Here is a 20,593-nt window from a genome sequence, read left to right as displayed (position 1 = left end):
GTTGTTGGCTTTGAAGGTGTGTCACATGAGTTCAATTTCTCCAAGTTTGGTAGACAACCTCATGAAAAAGAGTTGTCTAGAAAAGATGAAATTATTGCCCTAGCTTCTATTGTCGTGCCTCCTACTGACCCTTTAGAGCAATACTTGCTAGAGCATGAAAATGATATGCATATGGATGAAAGGAATGAGATAGATAGAGTTATCTTTGAACAACACCCTATCCTTCAGAATAATTTACCTATTGAACTGCTTGGAGATCCACCCCCACCAAAGGATGATTATGTGTTCGAGCTTAAACAGTTGCCTGATACTCTTAAGTATGTTATCTTGATGAAAAAGAGATATATCCTATTGTTATTAGTGCTAGCCTCTCAGAGCATGAAGAAAAGAAGTTACTAAAAAATCTAAGGAAGCACCGTGCTGCTATTGGATATACTCTTGATGATCTTAAGGGCATTAGTCCCACTCTATGCCAGCACAAAATTAAAATCGATCCTGATTCCAAACCAGTTGTCGATCATCAAAGGAGATTAAGTCCTAAGATGAAGGAGATAGTAAGAAAAGAAATACTAAAGCTCCTGGAAGCAGGTATTATCTATCATGTTGCTCATAGTGATTGGGTAAGTCCGGTGCATTGCGTCCCTAAGAAGGGAGGTATTACCGTTCTCCCTAATGATAAGGATGAATTGATCCCACAGAGGATTATTACTGGCTATAGGATGGTGATTGATTTTAGGAAATTGAATAAAGCCACTAGGAAAGATTATTACCCTTTGCCTTTTATCGACCAAATGCTAGAAAGACTGTCTAAACACACACACTTCTGCTTTCTAGATGGTTATTCTAGTTTCTCCCAAATACCTGTTGTACAATCTGATTAGGAGAAAACCACTAATACCTGCCCTTTCGGTACCTTTTCTTACAAACTTATGCCTTTGGCTTATGTAATGCACCTGCTACCTTTCAAAGATGTATGATGGCTATATTCTCTGACTTTTGTGTAAAGATTGTTGAGGTTTTCATGGATGACTTCTCCGTTTACGGGTCTTATTTTGATGATTGCTTTAGCAACCTTGATCGAGTTTTGCAGAGATGTAAAGATAGCAATCTTGTCTTGAATTGGGAGAAGTGCCACTTTATGGTTAATGAAGGCATCGTCTTAGGACATAAAATTTATGAAAGAGGTATTGAAGTCGATAAGGCTAAAGTTGATGCAATCGAGAAAATGCCATGCCCTATAGATATCAAAGGTATATGAAGTTTCCTTGGTAATGTTGGTTTCTATAGAAGGTTCATTAAAGACTTCTCTAAGATTTCTAGGCCTCTTACCAATCTCTTGCAAAAGGATATTCCTTTTGTTTTTGACGATGATTGTGCGGAAGCCTTCGAAATACTTAAGAAGGCCTTGATAACCGCGCCTATTGTTCAACCACCTGATTGGAACTTACCTTTTGAAATCATGTGTGATGCTAGTGATTATGATGTTGGCGCTGTTCTAGGACAAAGAGTTGATAAGAAGTTGAATGTTATTCATTATGCTAGTAAAACTCTAGACAGTGTCCAAAGAAACTATGCTACTACTGAAAATGAATTTTTAACAGTCGTGTTTGCATGTGAAAAGTTCAGATCTTACATAGTTGATTCCAAAGTCACTATTCACACTGATCACGCTGCTATTATGTATCTCATGGAAAATAAAGATGCTAAACCTAGACTTATCACATGGGTTCTCTTGCTACAAGAATTTGATTTGCATGTTGTTGACAGGAAGGGTTCTGAGAAACCCGTAACAGATAACTTGTCTAGGTTGGAGAATGTTCTTGATGACCCACAACCTATTGATGATAGCTTTCCTGATGAGAAACTGAATGTCATAAATGCTTCACGTAGTACACCGTGGTATGCTGATTATGCAAACTATATCGTTGCCAAATATATACCACCTAGTTTGACATAACAGCAAAAGAAGAAATTCTTCTTTGACTTGAGACATTACTTTTGGGATGATCCTCGCCTTTATAAGGAAGGAGTAGACGGTGTTATTAGACGTTGTGTACCTGAACATGAACAGGGACAGATCCTACAGAAGTGTCACTTCGAGGCTTACGGAGGACACCATGCGGGAGATAGAACTGCACACAAGGTATTGCAATCAGGTTTCTATTGGCCCACTCTCTTCAAGGATGCCCGTAAGTTTGTCTTGTATTGTAGCGAATGTCAAAGAATAGGTAATATCAGTAAACATCAGGAAATGCCTATGAATTGTTCACTTGTCATTGAACCATTTGATGTTTGGGGTTTTGATTATATGGGACCTTCTCTAAAGTCCAACGGTTATACTCATATCCTAGTTGTTGTGGATTACGTTACCAAGTGGGTAGAAGCTATCCCAACTAGTAGTGCTGATCACAACACCTCTATTAGGATGCTTAAAGAAGTTATTTTCCCTAGATTTGGAGTCCCTAGATATCTAATGACGGATGGTCATTCACATTTCATTCATGGTGCTTTCCGTAAAATGCTTGATAAGTACGATGTCAATCATAGAATTGCATCTCCCTATCATCCTTCAAGTAGAGCTAACTAATAGAGAGATTAAACTAATTCTGCATAAGACTGTCAATAGGTCTAGAAAGAATTCGTCTAAGAAGCTTGATGATGCACTGTGGGCTTATAGAACTGCTTATAAGAATCCCATGGGCATGTCTACGTACAAAATGGTTTACGGTAAAGCATGTCATTTACCTCTTGAGCTAGAGCATAAGGCTTATTGGGCAATCAAAGAGCTCAACTTTGATTTCAAACTTGCTGGTGAGAAGAGGTTATTTGATATTATCTCACTTGATGAATGGAGAACTCATGCATATGAAAATACCAAGTTGTTCAAAGAAAAGGTTAAGAGGTGGCATGATGAAAGGATACAAAAACGTGAGTTCAATGTAGGTGATTATGTCTTGCTACATAATTATCGTTTAAGATTTTTTTCACGCAAGCTTCTCTCTAAATGGGAAGGTCCTTACATTGTTGAGGAAGTATATCGTTCCGGTGCCATCAAGATCAACAACACGGAAGGTAATTTTCCGAGAGTAGTAAATGGGCAAAGAATCAACCATTATATCTTAGGTACTGCCATAAATGTTGAAAGCAATATTATCAATACCATAACTCCGGAGGAGTACATAAGGGATATTTATCAGCCTGTTTCACACTCCGAAAACAAAGAGGTATGTGATTCGGTAAGTAAACCGACTCCAAAAAAATTCCAGTAAGAATTTTTCTCCATTTTAGAATTTTTAGAAAATAGAAAAATTAAAGTAGTCCGGAAAGCGCACGAGGAGGCGACAAGCCTGCCAGGCGCGGGCCACCCCCATTGGGTGCGGCTGGGGGGCTTGTGACCACCTCGTGTGCCTCCCGGACTCCGTTTTCTTGCGGAGTACTCCTTCTGGTCGGGAAAAATTCATTATATATTCTCCCGAAAGGTCTGACCCTCGTATCACGCAATTTTCCTCTGTTTTCGTTTCGAGCCTGTTTCTACCGCAGATTTAGGGCAAGATGTGTTCTCAAGATTCATAGGGGGGAAGCTATGTGGCCGACTACCTTGCTAACCTCAAGGTCTATGGGGACTTCGATCATTATGGTTGGACCACTAATGAGGAAGAAGATTATGATCCCAAGGAGATGGAAGTAACAAGTTCCGATGAAGAGGAGGCTCCTCTACCCCAATCTGGAAACACACATGTGGAGTTCAAGAAGTCAAGCCTCCCTGACTCAAGGAAGAAGCCTAAGATTTTGTTTATCCCTTCTCGTCTTTTGCAGGAGAGTAAGGAAGAATTATGCCAAAGGGTGTTGAGGCTTGAAGAGGAAATTAACGATTTGAAGGAGCAGAATTTTGTGCTCAAGAGGAAATTAAACAAGTTCAAGACCTCTGCAACAACTCCACCACCATCACATTCGAAGGAAGACAACTAAGCACGGGTATGGGCAATCCCCTTGGCTTGTGCCAAGCTTGGGGGAGTTGCCCCGGTATCGTATCACCATCACATCTTTTTCCTTTACCTTTACTTAGTTCGATCCTTTTTTGTTTTTATCTTTCTCTAGTAGAATAAAGTTCTTAGTGTTTTAGGCTTGAGTATTTCTTTGTGTCACCCCTAATGTATTCGAGTTCGTGAGTCATATAATAAAGAGTGTTTTAGTTAAGGGCCTTGCTTCATGCCATGATCTGAAAGAAAAGAATGATAAAGGAAAAAAAGCATGAAAGATCATGTAATGATCTTATGGGAAGTGATGGCTTCACATATAATAAGAATGTTGATTGAAAATTGTTGTGAGTGGACAAACGTAGACCTTGGTCATTGTTGCAATTAATAGGAAGTGATAAAGAAGGAGAGGTTCACATATAAATGTATCATCTTGGGCACCATCTATGATTGTGAACACTCACTAAACTATTACATGCTTAGAAGTAGATGTTGGACAAGGAAGACAACATAATGAATTATGTTTGCTTGGTTCCGAACAATGATCATATGACTAGAGATCCCTTAGCATGTGACGATTGCTTCCACCTGATATCAGCGAAAACTTCCGCACTAAGTGGAGATACTACTTGTGTATCCATAAACCTTCAACCTAGTTTTGCCATGAGAGTCCACCATACCTAGCTATGGATTGAATAAGATCCCTCAAGTAAGTTGTCATCGGTGCAAGCAATAAATATTGCTCCCTAAATATGTATGATCTATTAGTGTGTGGAAAATAAGATTTATACGAACCTGTGATGAGGAAGACATAAAAGCTACAGACTGCATAATAAAGTTCTTTATCACAGGAGGCAATATAAAGTGACGTTCCTCCACACTAAGAGGTCACACATCCAAACCTCAAAAGCGCATGACAACCGCTGCTTCCCTCTGCGAAGGGCATATCTTGTACCTTTACTTTTTGCCCTTTAAAGTGTCATCGTGATCGACACCAATTCCTTATTTCACCTTTATCTTGGCTAACGTCATGTGCTAGGGAAAGATCTATATTCATATGTCAACTTGTAAGTAAGTATTCATGAATTATTATTGTTGACATTACCCTTGAGGTAAGTAGTTGGGAGAAGAAACTATAAGCCCCTATCTTTCTCTGTGTCCAACTGAAAGTTTGATCTCATGAGTACCACGTGAGTTTTAGCAATTGTAGGAGACGAAAGGATGATTGAGTATGTGGATTTGCTTTACAAGCTCTTATTCGACTCTTTTCGATGTTAAGTTAAATTGCAATTGCTTAAATGACTAAAGGCTATTGGTTGTTAATTCTCAATAAGGTTCTTGATCCATACTGTACTTGGTGAAGGAATTATCACTTTAGCATAAGAGATTATATGATGTTATTGCTGTTCTAATTATGATCATGATGTCTGCATGTCCGTATTTTGTTTTGTCGACACCTCTCCCTCTAAACATGTGGGCATATTTATTGATCTCGGTTTCCGCTTGAGGACAAGCGAAGTCTAAGCTTGGGGGAGTTGAGACGTCCATTTTGCATCATGCTTTTATGTTGATATTTATCACTTTATGGGTTGTTATTACACTTCACGGTACAATACTTATGCCTTTTCTCTCTTATTTTACAAGGTTTACATGAAGAGGGAGAATGCCGGCAGCTGGAATTCTCGTCTAAAAAGGGAGCAAATTTGAGATACCTATTCTGCACAACTCCAAAAGCCGTGAAAATCAACGAGGAGTTATTTTGGAATTTATAAAAAATACCGAGCGGAAGAAGTACCAGAGGGGAGCCACCAGGAGGCCACAAGCCTGCTAGGAGCGGCCTACCCCCTTGGCCGCGCCTAGGGGGCTTGTGGGCTCCCTCTTGGCCCTCTGGCTCCCCTCTTTTTCTATAAGGAGGGTTTCGTTCCAGAAAAAATCAGGGGGAGGCTTTCGGGAGGAATCGCCGCTACCACGAGGCGGAACTTCCCTCCCAGAGGGGGAAATTGTCGCCATCGTCATCACCAACACTCCTCTCATCGGAGGGGACTCATCACCATCAACATCTTCATCAGCACCATCTCATCTCCAAGCCCTAGTTCATCTCTTGTAGCCAAATCCGTCTCGCGACTCCGATTGGTACTTGTAAGGTTGCTAGTAGTGTTAATTACTCTTTGTAGTTGATGCTAATTGGATTACTCGGTGGAAGATTATATGTTCAGATCCTTGATGCTATTCAATATCTCTCTGGTCATGAACATAATTATGCTTTGTGAGTAGTCACTTTTGTTCCTGAGGACATGGGATAAGTCATGTTATAAGTAGTCATGTGAATTTGGTATTCGTTCGATAATTTTATGTGTTGTATGTTGTTTTCCTCTAGTGGTGTTATGTGAACGTCGACGACATAACACTTCACCATTATTTGTGCCTAGAAGAAGGCATTGGGAAGTAGTAAGTAGCGGATGGGTTGCTAGAGTGACAGAAGCTTAAATCCTAGTTTATGTGTTGCTTCGTAAGGGGCTGATATTTATCCACTAGTTTAATGCTATGGTTAGGCTTTGTCTTAATCATTCTTTCGTAGTTGCGGATGCTTGCGAGAGGTGTTAATCATAAGTGGGATGTTTGTCCAAGTAAGGGCAGCACCCAATCACCGGTCCACCCACATGTCAAACTATCAAAGTAGCGAACGCGAATCATATGAACATGATGAAAACTAGCTTGACAGAAATTCCCATGTGTCCTCGGGAGCACTTTACCTCCTATAAGTGTTTGTCCAGGCTTTTCCCTTGCTACAAAAGGGATTGGGCCACTTTTTTGCACCTTTGTTACTATTGTTACTTTCTACTTGCTACGAATCATCTTATCACACAACTATCTGTTACTGATAATTTCAGTGCTTGCAGAGAATACCTTGCTGAAAACTACTTGTCAGATCCTTCTGCTCCTCGTTGGGTTCGACACTCTTACTTATCGAAAGGACTACGATAGATCCCCTACAGTTGTGGGTCATCAGCTATCAATGATATAATTCTTCAATCACTGCCACCTAGCTATAAGAGCTTTGTGTTGAACTATAACATGCAAGGGATGAACAAGTCACCCGGCGAGTTATTCGTGATGCTGAAAGTCGCAGAGTCAGAACTCCGGAAAGAGCATCAAGTGTTGATGGTCAATAAGACCACTGGTTTCAAGAGAAATGGCAAAGGCAAGAAGGGTAACTCCAAGAAGAGCGGCAAAACTGTTGCCAATCCGACGAAGAAACCCAAGGCTGGACCTAAGCCGGAAACAGAGTGCTATTATTGCAAGTGGATGGGTCACTGGAAGCGCAATTGCCCCAAGTATTTGGCTAATAAGAAGGCGGCCAAAGAAAAATCAGGTATATGTGATACACATGTTATTGATGTGTACTTAACCAACTCTCGTAGTAGTGCCTGGGTATTTCATACCGGTTTAGTTGCTCATATTTGCAAGTTGAAGCAGGAACTGTGGAATAAACGAAGGTTGGCGAAGGATGAAGTGACGATGCACGTGGGAAATGGTTCCAAGGTTGATGCAATCGCTGTCGGTACAGTCTCACTTCAGTTACCATCAGGATTAGTTATGAACATAAATAATTGTTATTTAGTGTTTGCGTTGAGCATGAACATTATATCTGGATCTTGTTTTATTGCGAGATGGTTACTCATTTAAGTCAGAGAATAATGGTTGTTCTATTTTTACGAGTAATATCTTTTATGGTCATGCACCCAATATGAGAGGTTTTTTCATATTGAATCTTGATTGTGATGACACACATATACATAACATTGAGACCAAAAGATGTAGAGTTAAGAATGATAGCGCCATGTTTTTGTGGCACTGTTGCTTAGGTCATATTGGAGTGAAACGCATGAATAAACTCCATACCGATGGGCTTTTGGAGTCACTTGATTTTAAATCACTTGACACATGCTAACCATGCCTCATGGGCAAGATGACTAAGACTCCGTTCTCCGGAACAATGGAGCGTGCAAGTGACTTGTTGGAGATCATACATATGGATGTGTGCGGTCCAATGAGTGTGGAGGCGCGCGGCGGATATCGTTATTTTCTCACCTTCATTGATGATTTGAGTAGGTATGGATATATCTACTTGATGAAGCACAAGTCTGAAAATTTTGAGAAGTTCAAGCAATTTCAGAGTGAAGTTGAATATCATCGTAACAAGAAGATCAAGTTCCTATGTTCTGATCGAGGGGGCGAATATCTGAGTTTCGAGTTTGGTGCTCACTTAAGACAATGTGGAATCGTTTCACAGTTAACACCGCCTAGAACACCACAATGTAATGGTGTGTCCGAACATCGTAATCGTACTTTGTTAGGTATGGTGCGATCTATGATGTCTCTTACCGATTTGTCGTTATCATTTTGGGGTTATGCATTAGAGACAGCTGCATTCACTTTTAATAGGGCACCGTCAAAATCCGTTGAGATGACACCATATGAGCTATGGTATGGCAAGAGGCCAAAGTTGTCGTTTCTTAAAGTTTGGGGATGCGATGCTTATGTCAAAAAGCTTCAGCCTGAAAAGTTGGAACCCAAAGAGGAGAAGTGTGTCTTCATAGGTTACCCAAAGGAGACAGTTGGGTATACATTCTATCTCAGATCCGAGGGCAAAGTGTTTGTTGCTAAGAAAGGAGCTTTTCTTGAGAAAGAGTTTCTCTCGAAAGAATTGAGTGGGAGGAAGATGGAACTTGATGAGGTTGTAGAACCTCTACAACCTCTAGATAGTGGCGCACGGCAGGGGGAAACCTCTGTCGAGGCGACACCGATTGAGGAGGAAGCTAATGATGATGATCATGAAGCTTTGGATCAAGTTACTATCGGACCTCGCTGGCCGACAAGATCACGTACTGCTCCTGAGTGTTACGGTAATCCTGTCTTATCTATCATGTTGTTAGACAACAATGAACCTACGAATTATGAAGAAGCAATGGTGGTCTCGGATTCCAACAAATGGCTGGAGGCCATGAAGTCCGAGATAGGATCTATGTATGAAAACAAAGTATGGACTTTGGAAGTATTACCTGAAGGTCGCAAGGCTATTCAGAACAAATGGATCTTCAAGAAGAAGATGGGCGCGGACGGTAATGTGACCGTTTATAAAGCTCGACTTGTGGCAAAGGGTTTTTCACAAGTTCAAGGACTTGACTACGATGAGACGTTCTCACGGTAGCGATGCTTAAGTTCGTCCGAATCATGTTAGCAATAGCTACATTTTTCGGTTATGAAATCTGGCAAATGGATGTCAAAACGGCGTTCCTTAATGGTTTTCTTAAGTAAGAGTTCTATATGATGCAACCCGAAGGTTTTGTCGATCCGAAGAATGCTAACAAAGTGTACAAGCTCCAGCGATCCATTTATGGACTGGTGCAAGCATCTCGGAGTTGCAATAAGCGCTTTGATGAGGTGATCAAAGCATTTGGGTTTATACAAGTTGTTGGAGAATCATGTATTTACAAGAAAGTGAGTGGGAGCTCTCTGGCGTTGCTAATATTATATGTGGATGACATATTGCTGATTGGAAACAGTGTGGAGTTTTTATAGAGCGTAAAAGATTACTTGAACAAATATTTTTCAATGAAAGACCTAGTAGAAGCTGCTTACATATTAGGCATTAAGATCTATAGGGATAGATCAAGGCGCCTAATAGGACTTTCACAAAGCACATACCTTGATAAAGTTTTGAAGAAGTTCAAAATGGAGCAGTCCAAGAAGGGGTTCTTGCTAGTATTACAAGGTATAAAGTTGAGTAAGACTCAGTGTCCAGTAACAACGGAAGATAGAGAAAAGATGAGTACCGTCCCCTATGCTTCAGCCATAGGGTATATCATGTATGCAATGTTGTGCACAAGACCGGACGCCAGCCTGGCCATAAGTATAGCAGGCAGGTTTCAAAGTAATCCAGGAGTGGATCACTGGACGGCAGTCAAGAATATTTCGAGGTACCTGAAAAGGACTAAGGAAATGTTTCTCGTTTATGGAGGTGATGAAGAGCTCGCCGTACAGGGTTACATCGATGCAAGCTTTGACACTGATCCAGATGACTCTAAATCTCAAACCGGATACATATTTATTATTAATGGGGGTGTGGTAAGCTGGTGCAGTTCCAAGCAAAGCGTCGTAGTAGATTCTACATGTGAAGCGGAGTACATTGCTGCCTCGGAGTCAGCTAAGGAGGGTGTCTGGATGAAGCCGTTCATGACGGATCTTTGAGTTGTGCCGAGCGCACTAAATCCAATAACTCTGTTCCGTGAAAACACTGGTGCCATTGCTTTAGCAAAGGAACCAAGGTTTCACAAGAAGACCAGACACATCAAATGATGCTTCAACTTCATCCGCGACTACGTCGAAGGAGAGGACGTAAACATTTCCAAAGTGCACACGGATCTGAATGTAGCAGATCCGTTGACTAAACCTCTTCCACGAGCGACGCATGATCAACACCAGAACTGTATGGGTGTTAGATTCATTCCAATGTAAATCGCATAGCGATGTGAGACTATATTATTGACTCTAGTGAAAGTGGGAGACTGTTGGAAATATGCCCTAGAGGCAATGATAAAATAGTTATTATTATATTTCCTGTTTCAAGCTAATCGTTTATTATCCATGCTATAATTGTATTGAATGAAAGCATAGATACATGTGTGGATATATAGACAAAACAATGTCCCTAGTAAGCCTCTAGTTCGCTAGCCAGTTGATCAAGGATGGTTAAGGTTTTCTGGCCATATGCAAGTGTTTTCACTTGATAACTAAATCACGTCATTAGGAGAATGATGTCATGGACAAGACCCAAATTATAAATGTAGCATGTGATCGTGTTATTTTGATGCTATTGTTTTATGCGTGTCAAGTATTCATTCCTATGACCATGAGATCATGTAACTCACTGACACCGGAAGAATACCTTATGTGTATCAAACGTCACAATGTTACTAAGTGACTATAAAGGTGTTGTGCAGGTATCTCCGAAGGTGTCCGTTGAGTTAGCATGGATCAAGATTGGGATTTTTCACTCCGTATGACGGAGAGGTATCTCGGGGCCCACTCGGTAATACAACATCACATATAAGCCTTGCAAGCAATGTGACTCAAGTGTTAGTTAGGTTATCTAGTATTACGGAACGAGTAAAGAGACTTGCCGGTAACGAGATTGAACTAGGTATAGATATACCGACTATCAAACCTCGGGCAAGTAACATACCGATGGACAAAGGGAATGTTATACGGGATTATATGAATCCTTGGCACAGAGGTTCAACCGATAAGATCTTCGTAGAATATGTAGGATCCAATATGGACATCCAGGTCCCGCTATTAGATATTGACCGATGAGTGTCTCGGGTCATGTCTGCATAGTTCTCGAACCCGTAGGGTCTGCACACTTAAGGCTCGGTGATGTTATAGTATAGGTGATTATAGATGTTGGTGACCGAAGGTTGTTCGGAGTCCCGGATGAGATCACAGACGTCACGAGGGTTTCCGGAATGGTCCGGAAATGAAGATTGATATATAGGATGGTTTCATTTGGTCACCGGAAAGATTTCTGGCATTACCGGCAGTATACCGGGAGTGACGAATGGGTTCCGGGTATTCACCAGGACGGGCCCACCCACCCGGGAGTGAGCCCAATAGTCCTAGGGTGGCGCACCAGCCCTTAGTGGGATGGTGAGGCCAGCCCAAGTGGACTATGACGCCACAAGAAGAAAAAACCAAAAGAAAAGAAAAGAAAAGAGAGAGGGAGGTGGGAAGGAAGGAGTGGTCTCCTCCTCCTCCAAACCGAATTGGAGTGGGAGTCCATCTCCTCCTTCGGCTGGTGCCCTTGGGGCTCTCTTGAACCCCAAGGCTACCCCCACCCCTCCTCCTATATATACTGGTGGTTTTAGGGTTTTTGAGACACAACTTTTCCACGTGCAACTCAAACCTATACCTCGTAGTTCTACCTCTAGATCGGATTTCTACGGAGCTCGGGCGTAGCTGTAACATCCGAAAATTTCCTAATTGGGAATGTTCTACAAATGTAGCTAAGCATCTATGCATCTTGTTTTCAATAAATTTTTGCATTTGAATTCCGTCAAATACTTGCTTTTGCTTTCTATTTTTCCTCCCCGAGAAAATACCCCAAAGAAAATTCTTGCACGCAAGAAAGAGAGGAGAAATATGACCCTCCAAGCCAGGGGTGTCTTTGAAAATAATTGAGCCAAGAAAAACCAGAATTTATGGAGAAAATAATTTGAAAAAGAAAATATAGCATAAGGGGTTTTTTTGAAAAAAAACGTTTTTTTAGTTTTTATTTTGGCCTTGAAAAAAATGTTAAACGTGTAGAGATTTTTTTCTGAAAATTTTGATATATAATATCACTATTTTTAGATTTTATTTACTTGCCTTTTTCTTTGACTTACTTTCTATTTTTGAAAAAAAATAGAAAAGGAAAATATTTTTTTAATAGGAAAGCGCCATGGGCGCGATTTTGGAGTTGGGCGAGATCCCTTGAGGCCCGGGACCGAGATCCCTTCGGATTGGTCACCGATCTCCCTCGCCCCTCTCTTCTTTCTCTCTGTCGCTGGGCCGAGCGCCTGATCTCTCTCCCCCTCGGTCTCCTTCCTTCTCCCCCCCCCCCCCCGTGGGCTCTTTCCTTCCATGGCACGAGCTGCTGCCTCGCCGGGATCCGCTCGGATCCGCGAGCCCCTTCCTTCCCCCAACCCCCTCCTCTCCCCTATTTAAGCCGTAGTCCCGAGCCCCCCCCCTCGCCCCCCTCCTCCCCATGACCGCCATGCCGCTCCGCCCCTACAGCGCCTCGCCGGCGAAGAACTCGTGGAGCCACCCCCCGCCACCCTGCCGCATCACCACCGCGCCTCCCCACCCCAACCGACGTCGCCACGAGCACCCCCTCGTCCCCCACAACCCATTTTTCACCCAAGGCCCGAGCCCCCACACCGCCACGCCTCACCCCCAACCTCGTCGGAGTTAGACCGCAACCAGGAACTTGAGGAGCTCGAGCACGACGCCCCCGACCCTCTCCCGCCTCGCCGTCGCTCCCCTAGGACGCCGGAGCTCCTCCGCAACATCCCCGTCACCTCTGCCGCCGCCGGAGGGCCCTCCCCGTCAACAGCCACCTTCTCCGCCTCGCCGGAGAAGGAGCTCCAGCAACACCCCACAGTGAGCACCCCCACCCCATGGTAGTCGTTAGATCTGAACCAACGCATGTGATTAGAAGCACAATACACCTTCGGTTTTTTTAAACAAAACCCGAACGGTTTTCTTTCACTTACTATTATCCAGAGAGTTTTTATTAGAACTCGGCCGTTTGCTAGTAACTACCGCAGCAAACAACCTCCCAACCAACCAGAGAGAGACACGTGTACCTCTATCCGATAGAATTCAGATTTTCCTTTTTCTGTATTAATTCCAAAACAGAGAAAGTTCCAATATTGTTTTGATCATAACTTTTGATCTTGGGATCCAATGAGGTTGATTCTTTTTCCAGTAGATCACAATTTTGCTTTAGTTTTTAAAAACATATAATTTGTCTATGTTTGAAATTTTCAAATTTGAATTAGATCAGATTTAGTTTAAACCTTGTTTTGCTTATTCCCGGAGTTTAAAAATAGATTTTTATTTGATTCTTTTTGCTACTGCTTCCTAGTGATTATATCTTATTGTGGTATAAGTTTCAAATTTTTTTGGGGTTTTAACAGAAACAATTTCTGCCTTAGTGAGGTGTGGTGAATTCTTTCACCTAGGCCATAGCTACTTTATACTTGTGATGTTATTTTACTTGTTGATGATTGTAGTGCTTATGGTGTGTATTTGTTTGTATCGGTAGATCACCCAGAGTGCGAAGCTTGTTACTTAGAAGCGCTCGATCAAGACAACTATCATCAAGGCAAGTCATTTTGATCATACTATCTCCTATGTTTTTCTATGCATGATAGTTTCACCTTTCTTTGCCCATTTGCATGCTGGGTAGGTACTTGGAAATTATAGTTATAGGTTGTAGTATCATGTGGTAGGCACACAACAACCCCGATACTTGGCCCGGGACGACAATTTCATATTGCTATGCTTGAGTAGACGGGATTTTGGTTGAGTGCATAAGACGAGTGATGCGAGGATGATTATATAACCAAGACCGGTTAAGACAAGATTTTCAAGACCCCGTGAAGAAATGCAACTCTGGGTGAAGGACGGTTCGACGGGCTCCCTGGAGAAACCGGTGGACGACCCCTGGATGCTTGGAGACGGCCATGACATCTTGCGGAAAGCTTCACCCAGGCTCGAAGAGACGGACGGAGGCTTCAAGACCCAAGGCTTACCTGCACAGCCACAAGTCATTATGGGCTCTGGCTTGGTTGGACAACGCGGCGACTCTGGACACGCGGTGCTAGCAGATGTAGAAGAACGGTAGGAATGGATGGGCACCGACAGGGATTCAGAGGGACCCGTTGAAAGACCATGTTTTGATCATCCGGTCTTCAAACACCCTGAAGTGCGAGGACATACTCAGAGGCGATCAAATCTTGTGGGGAACGTGTGCAAAACTCTGCAGAGTGCCCAAACCTAATCGATTAGCCGTGTCCACGGTCATGGACAACCTGAGCCGAAGGCATTGAAATTTCCCTGAAATCTCGACGCAACTTAATAATGATGTGGGAATTAACAACAATTCGGGTACGAGAAATGGTTGGCGGAACCATCTCGTTAACAACAAACAATGTAGTAATATTTTGCTTTCAGCCCCTCTTGTTGTAGGAGAAAATTGGCTTTATGCAAAACTTATAGCCCCACCTGCCAAATATGCATGTAGAGATAGTTGGTTATTATTTTACCCCTCTCTTTGATGACTTGCCGGCATATTCCATATGCTGACCTACACGGCTGCAACGTATCATGTTGCAGAGTACTTTTCCGACCAGGAGTGAGGCTACGATCTACGCTCAACGACATGCCCTAGAGTCGGATGGACTCGTCTACCTGATGCTTTCGCTAGTCTTCGTTAGATATCTCATGAGATGGCCTTCAGCCACTTTATTGTAATTCATTATTGTAATAAAGTACTCGTTATGAGATTTCGATTAATAAAGTTGTGTGATTGAATTCTTGATATATACATTGATGTACTGAGTGTGTACCAGCATGATCTTGGGATGGTACGGAAACACCAGAGGCTTGACTCGTATTGAGTCGGGTCGCTACAGTAGCCCTGTTGGAATATATCATCACCATCACCGGTGCACCATCACGCTGCCGGAGAACTCATCTACTTCCCCATCTCTCTTGCTGGATCAAGAAGGCGGAGATCGTCATCGAGCTGTACGTGTGCTGAACGCGGAGGTGTCGTCCGTTCGGTACTAGATTGGGACAGATCGTGGGACGATGGTGATTTGAATCACGAAGTTGTACCACTACATGAACCGTGTTTCTTAATGCTTCCCGCTTAGCGATCTACAAGGGTACGTGGATCCAATCTCCCTCTCGTAGATGAACATCACCATGATAGGTATTCGTGTGCATAGGAAAAAATTTGTTTCCCATGCAAAGTTCCCCAACAATAGGTTCATTGTTGTGCAACAACATGACCTCCAAGACAGGGTTACTGTACCACTCTGGAGCAGTACATGACCTTGTCGACCTACTAGGTTTGTAGTAACTTGATCCGAAGCTTCATGATCACTATCATCCGCTTCCACTTCAATAGGTGTAGGCGCCACAGGAACAACTTTGTGCGCCCTGCTACACACTGGTTGAAGCGACGGTTCAATAACCTCATCAAGTTTCCACCATCCTCCCAGTCAATTCTTTCGAGAGAAACTTTTCCTCCAGAAAGGATCCGTTTCTAAAACCAAACACTTTGATTCCGGATCTGAGATACGAGGTATACCCAACTATTTTGGGTATCCTATGAAGATGCATTTATCCGCTTTGAGTTCGAGCTTATCATGCCGAAACTTTTTCACATAAGCGTCGCAGCCCCAAACTTTTAAGAAACGACAACTTAGGTTTCTCCAAACCATAGTTCATACGGTGTCATCTCAATAGAATTATGTGGTGCCCTATTTAAAGGGAATGCGGTTGTATCTAATGCCTAACACAAAATGAGAGTGGTAATTCGATAAGAAACATCATAGTATGCACCATGTCCAATAGGGCGCGGCTATGACGTTCAGACACACCATCACAGCATGGTGTTCCAGGTGGCGTTAGTTGTGAAACAATTTCCACATTGTCTTAAATGTGTACCAAACTTGCAACTCAGATATTCATCTCCACGATCATATCATAGACATTTTATCCTCTTGTCATGACGATCTTCAACTTCACTCTAAAATTGCTTGAACCTTTCAATAATTCAGACTTGTGTTTCATCAAGTAAATATACCAGTATCTACTCAAATCATGTGTGAAGTAAGAAAATAATGATATCCACTGCGTGCCTCAGCACTCATTGGACTGGATACATCAAAATGTATTATTTCCAATAAGTTACTTTCTTGTTCCATCTTAGTGGAAAACGAGGTCTTCAGTCATCTTGCCAGTGTGGCATGATTTGCATGTCTCAAGTGATTCAAAATCAAGTGAGTCCAAACGATCCATCTGCATGGAGTTTCTTCATGCGTTTACACCAATAGGCATGGTTTGCATGTCTCAAAGGATTCAAAAATGAGTGAGTCCAAAGAGCCATCGGTATGGAGCTTCTTCATGCGTTTTACACCAATATGACTCAAGTGGCAGTTCCACAAGTAAGTGGTAATATCATTATTACTTTGTATCTTTTGGCATCAAATATTATGAACATGTGTAATACTACGATCAAGATTCAATAAACCATTCATATTAGGCGCATGACCATTGAAGGTATTATTCAAGTAAACAGAATAACCATTATTCTCTTTAAATGAATAACCATTTTGCAATAAACACAATCCAATCATGTTTATGCTGAACGCAAACACCAAACAATATATAGGTTTAACACTAATCTCAAAACTAGAGGGAGTGTGTGATGGTGATCACATCAACCTTGCAAACACTTCCAACACACATTGTCACCTCGCCTTTAGCTAGTATCCTTTTATTCCGTAGCCTTTATTTCGAGTTACTAACACTTAGCAACCGAACCGGTATGTTATACCCCGATGCTACTAGAAGTACTAGTAAGGTACACATCAATATCATGTATATCCAATATACTTTTGGCGACTTTGCCAGCCTTCTCATCTACCAAGTATCCAGGGTAGTTCCGCTTTAGTTGTCGTTCCCCTCATTACAGAAGCACTTAGTCTCGGGTTTGGGTTTAACCTTGGGTTTCTTCACTAGAGCAGCAACTTGTTTGTCGTTTAATGAAGTATCCCTTCTTGCCCTAGCCCTTCTTAAAACTAGTGGTTTTACTAACCATCAACAATTGTTGCTCCTACTTGATTTTTACTTTCGCGGTCTCAAACATCGCGAATAGATCAAGGATCATCATATCTATCCCTAATATAATATAGTTCATCATGAAGCTCTATAGCTTGGTGACAGTGACTTTGGAGAACTATGCCAATCACTATCTTATCTGGAAGATCAACTCCCACTCGGTTCAAGCGACTGTACAACTCACACAATCTGAGCACATGCTCAACGATTGAGCTTTTCTCCCTTACTTCGCAGGCCAAAAACTTGTCGGAGGTTTCATACCTCCTGACATGGGCACGAGCCTAAAATATCAATTTCAGCTCTTGGAACATCTCATATGTTCTGTGACATTCAAAACGCCTTCGGTGCCTCAATTCCAAGTCGTTAAGTATTACGCACTGAACTATCACGTAGTCATCAAAAACGTGTATGTCAGATGTTCGCAACATCCACAAACGACGTTCTGGGTTCCGCGCACCGAGCGGTGCATTAAGGACATAAGCCTTCTGTGCAGCAATGAGGACAATCCTCAGTTTATGAACCTAGTCTGCATAATTGCTACTATCATCTTTCAACTAAATTTTCTCTAGGAACATATTAAAAACGTAGAGCTACAACGCAAGCTACAACATAATTTGCAAAGCCTTTTAACTATGTTCATGATAATGAGTTCAGTTAATCATATTACTCAAGAACTCCCACTCAAATTGACATCCCGCTAGTCATTCGAGTGTCGCATGATCCAAATTCACTAACTCAAGTCCGATAATCACGTGAGTTGAGTTTAGCTTCAATGGTGAACATCTCCATGTTGATCATATCAACTATATGATTCATGCTCGAACTTTCGGTCTCTTATGTTCCGAGGTCATGTCTGTGCATGCTAGACTCATCCAGTTTAACCCGAGTGTTCTGCAGGTACAACTATTTTGCACCCGTTGTATGTGAACATTGAGTCTATCACACCCGATCATCGCGTGGTATCTCAAAACGACGAACTATCGCAACGGTGCACAATCAGGGAGAACACAATTTTATCTTGAAATTTTAGTGAGCGATCACCTTATAATGCTACCACTGTCCTAAGCAAAACAAGGTGCATAAAAGGAATAACATCACATGCAAATCATAAGTGACATGATATGGCCATGAACTTGTGCTTCTTGATCTCCATCATCAAAGCACCGGCATGATCTCCATCGTCACCGATGCCACATCATTATCTCCATCATCATGATATCCATCATTGTGCTGCCATCGAGGTTGTCGCGCTAACTATGTTGTTACTGCTAAAGCTACTACTAGCGATAAAGCAAAGCATCTCCAAGCACAAAAATAATTAAAGACAACCCTATGGCTCATGTCCGTTGTCGTAGCATCGACGTGCAAGTCGATATTTAACTATTAAAACATGATCATCTCATACATCCAATATATCATATCATGTCTTTGGCCATATCACATCACATGCATACCCTGTAAAAACAAGTTACACGTCCTATAATTTGTTGTTGCATGTTTTACGTGGCTGCTATGGGTGTCTAGTATGATCGCATCTTACTTACTCAAAACCACAACGGTGATATGCAAGTTGCTATTTAACCTTCTCCAAGGACCGCCTCGGTCAAATCCGATTCAACTAAAGTTCAAGAAACAGGCACCCGCCACTCATCTTTATGCAACAAGTTGCAAGTTAGTCGATGAAACCGGTCTCTCATAAGTGTACGAGTAATGTTGGTCCGGGCCGCTTCAATCCGACAATGCCGCTGAATCAAGAAAAGACTAAGGAGGGCAGAAAATTGAACATAAACACCCACAAACTACTTTGTGTTCTACTCGAGATATCGTCTACGCATGAACCTAGCTCATGATGCCACTGTTGGGGAACATTGCATGGGAAACAAAAAAAATCCTACGCACACGCAATACCTATCCATGGTGATGATCATCTACGAGAGGGGAGAGTGAATCTACATACCCTTGTAGATCGCTAAGCGGAAGTGTATATAACGATGTTGATGTAGTGGAAAATCTTCGCGATCCAAATCCCAGCCCGTCCCGCGATCTCATCAGGATCCGTCCGGCGATCCCATCACGGTCTATCCCGATCTAGTGTCGAATGGACGACACCTCCGTGTTCAGCACGCGTATAGCTCGATGACGATCCCCACCTTCTCGATCCAGCAAAAGGGGCGGAGAGGTAGATGAGTTCTCCAGCACGGCGGCGTGGTGGTAGTGGTTGTAAACTAATCCAACAGGGCTTCGCCTAAGCACCACCGAAGTAGACTAGAGGATAAAAATATCTAAAGGCAGAGAGAGGCGGCCGTGGTAGCTTTTTGTGTCTAAAAACCCTCAAAACCTCTAGTATATATAGGAGGAGGGGATAGGAGGCAGCCTTGGCCCCTACACCAAGGAGAAGGGGTAGGTCAAACCCTTCAAGGAAGAGTCCACCTTCCCACAAGGGAGGTGGACTACTTTGGAAGGACTCCTCCTTCCTTTCCTTTTAAAGGACTTTTGCCTTTTATCTCCACTCCTAGCTGCATGGGCTTTCGAGAGAAGCTTCTTCCAGCCCACCAGGGGCTGGTCCACCTCCGCTCACAGCCCATAAGGCTCTTGGGTCGTCACACTCCTCCCGGTGGTTCCCCGGCACCCTCCTAGCACTCCCGGTACACTACCGATGAGCCCGAAACTTTTCCGGTGACCAAAGTAGGACTTCCTATATATCAATATTTACCTCCGGACCATTCTGGAGCTCCTCGTGATGTCTAGGATATCATCCGGGACTCCAAAAAACCTTTGGTAACCAGCACCGATCACTCAACTATACCGAAACGTCACCGAACCTTAAGTGTGGAGACCCTGCGGGTTAGAGAACTATGTAGACATGATGTGGGACATTCACCGGTCAATAACCAATAGCGGGACCTAGATGCCCATATTGGCTCCTACATATTCTACCAAGATCTCAATCGGTTGAACCTCTATGTCAAGGATTCAGTTACTCCCGTATGTTGTTCCCTTTGTCCTTCGGTATGTTACTTGCCCGAGATTCAATCGTACGTATCTCCATACCTAGTTCAATCTCGTTACCGGAAAATCTCTTTACTCGTTCTGTAATACAATATATCATAACTAATTCCTTAGTCATAATACTTTCCAGGCTTGTTGTGATATTATAT

The sequence above is a fragment of the Hordeum vulgare genome, chromosome 6H, assembly GCF_904849725.1.
Source record: "Hordeum vulgare subsp. vulgare chromosome 6H, MorexV3_pseudomolecules_assembly, whole genome shotgun sequence".
Classification (NCBI taxonomy): domain Eukaryota; kingdom Viridiplantae; phylum Streptophyta; class Magnoliopsida; order Poales; family Poaceae; genus Hordeum; species Hordeum vulgare.
The sequence above is the reverse complement of the archived record's forward strand: the minus strand, read 5'-3'. Positions refer to the sequence as shown.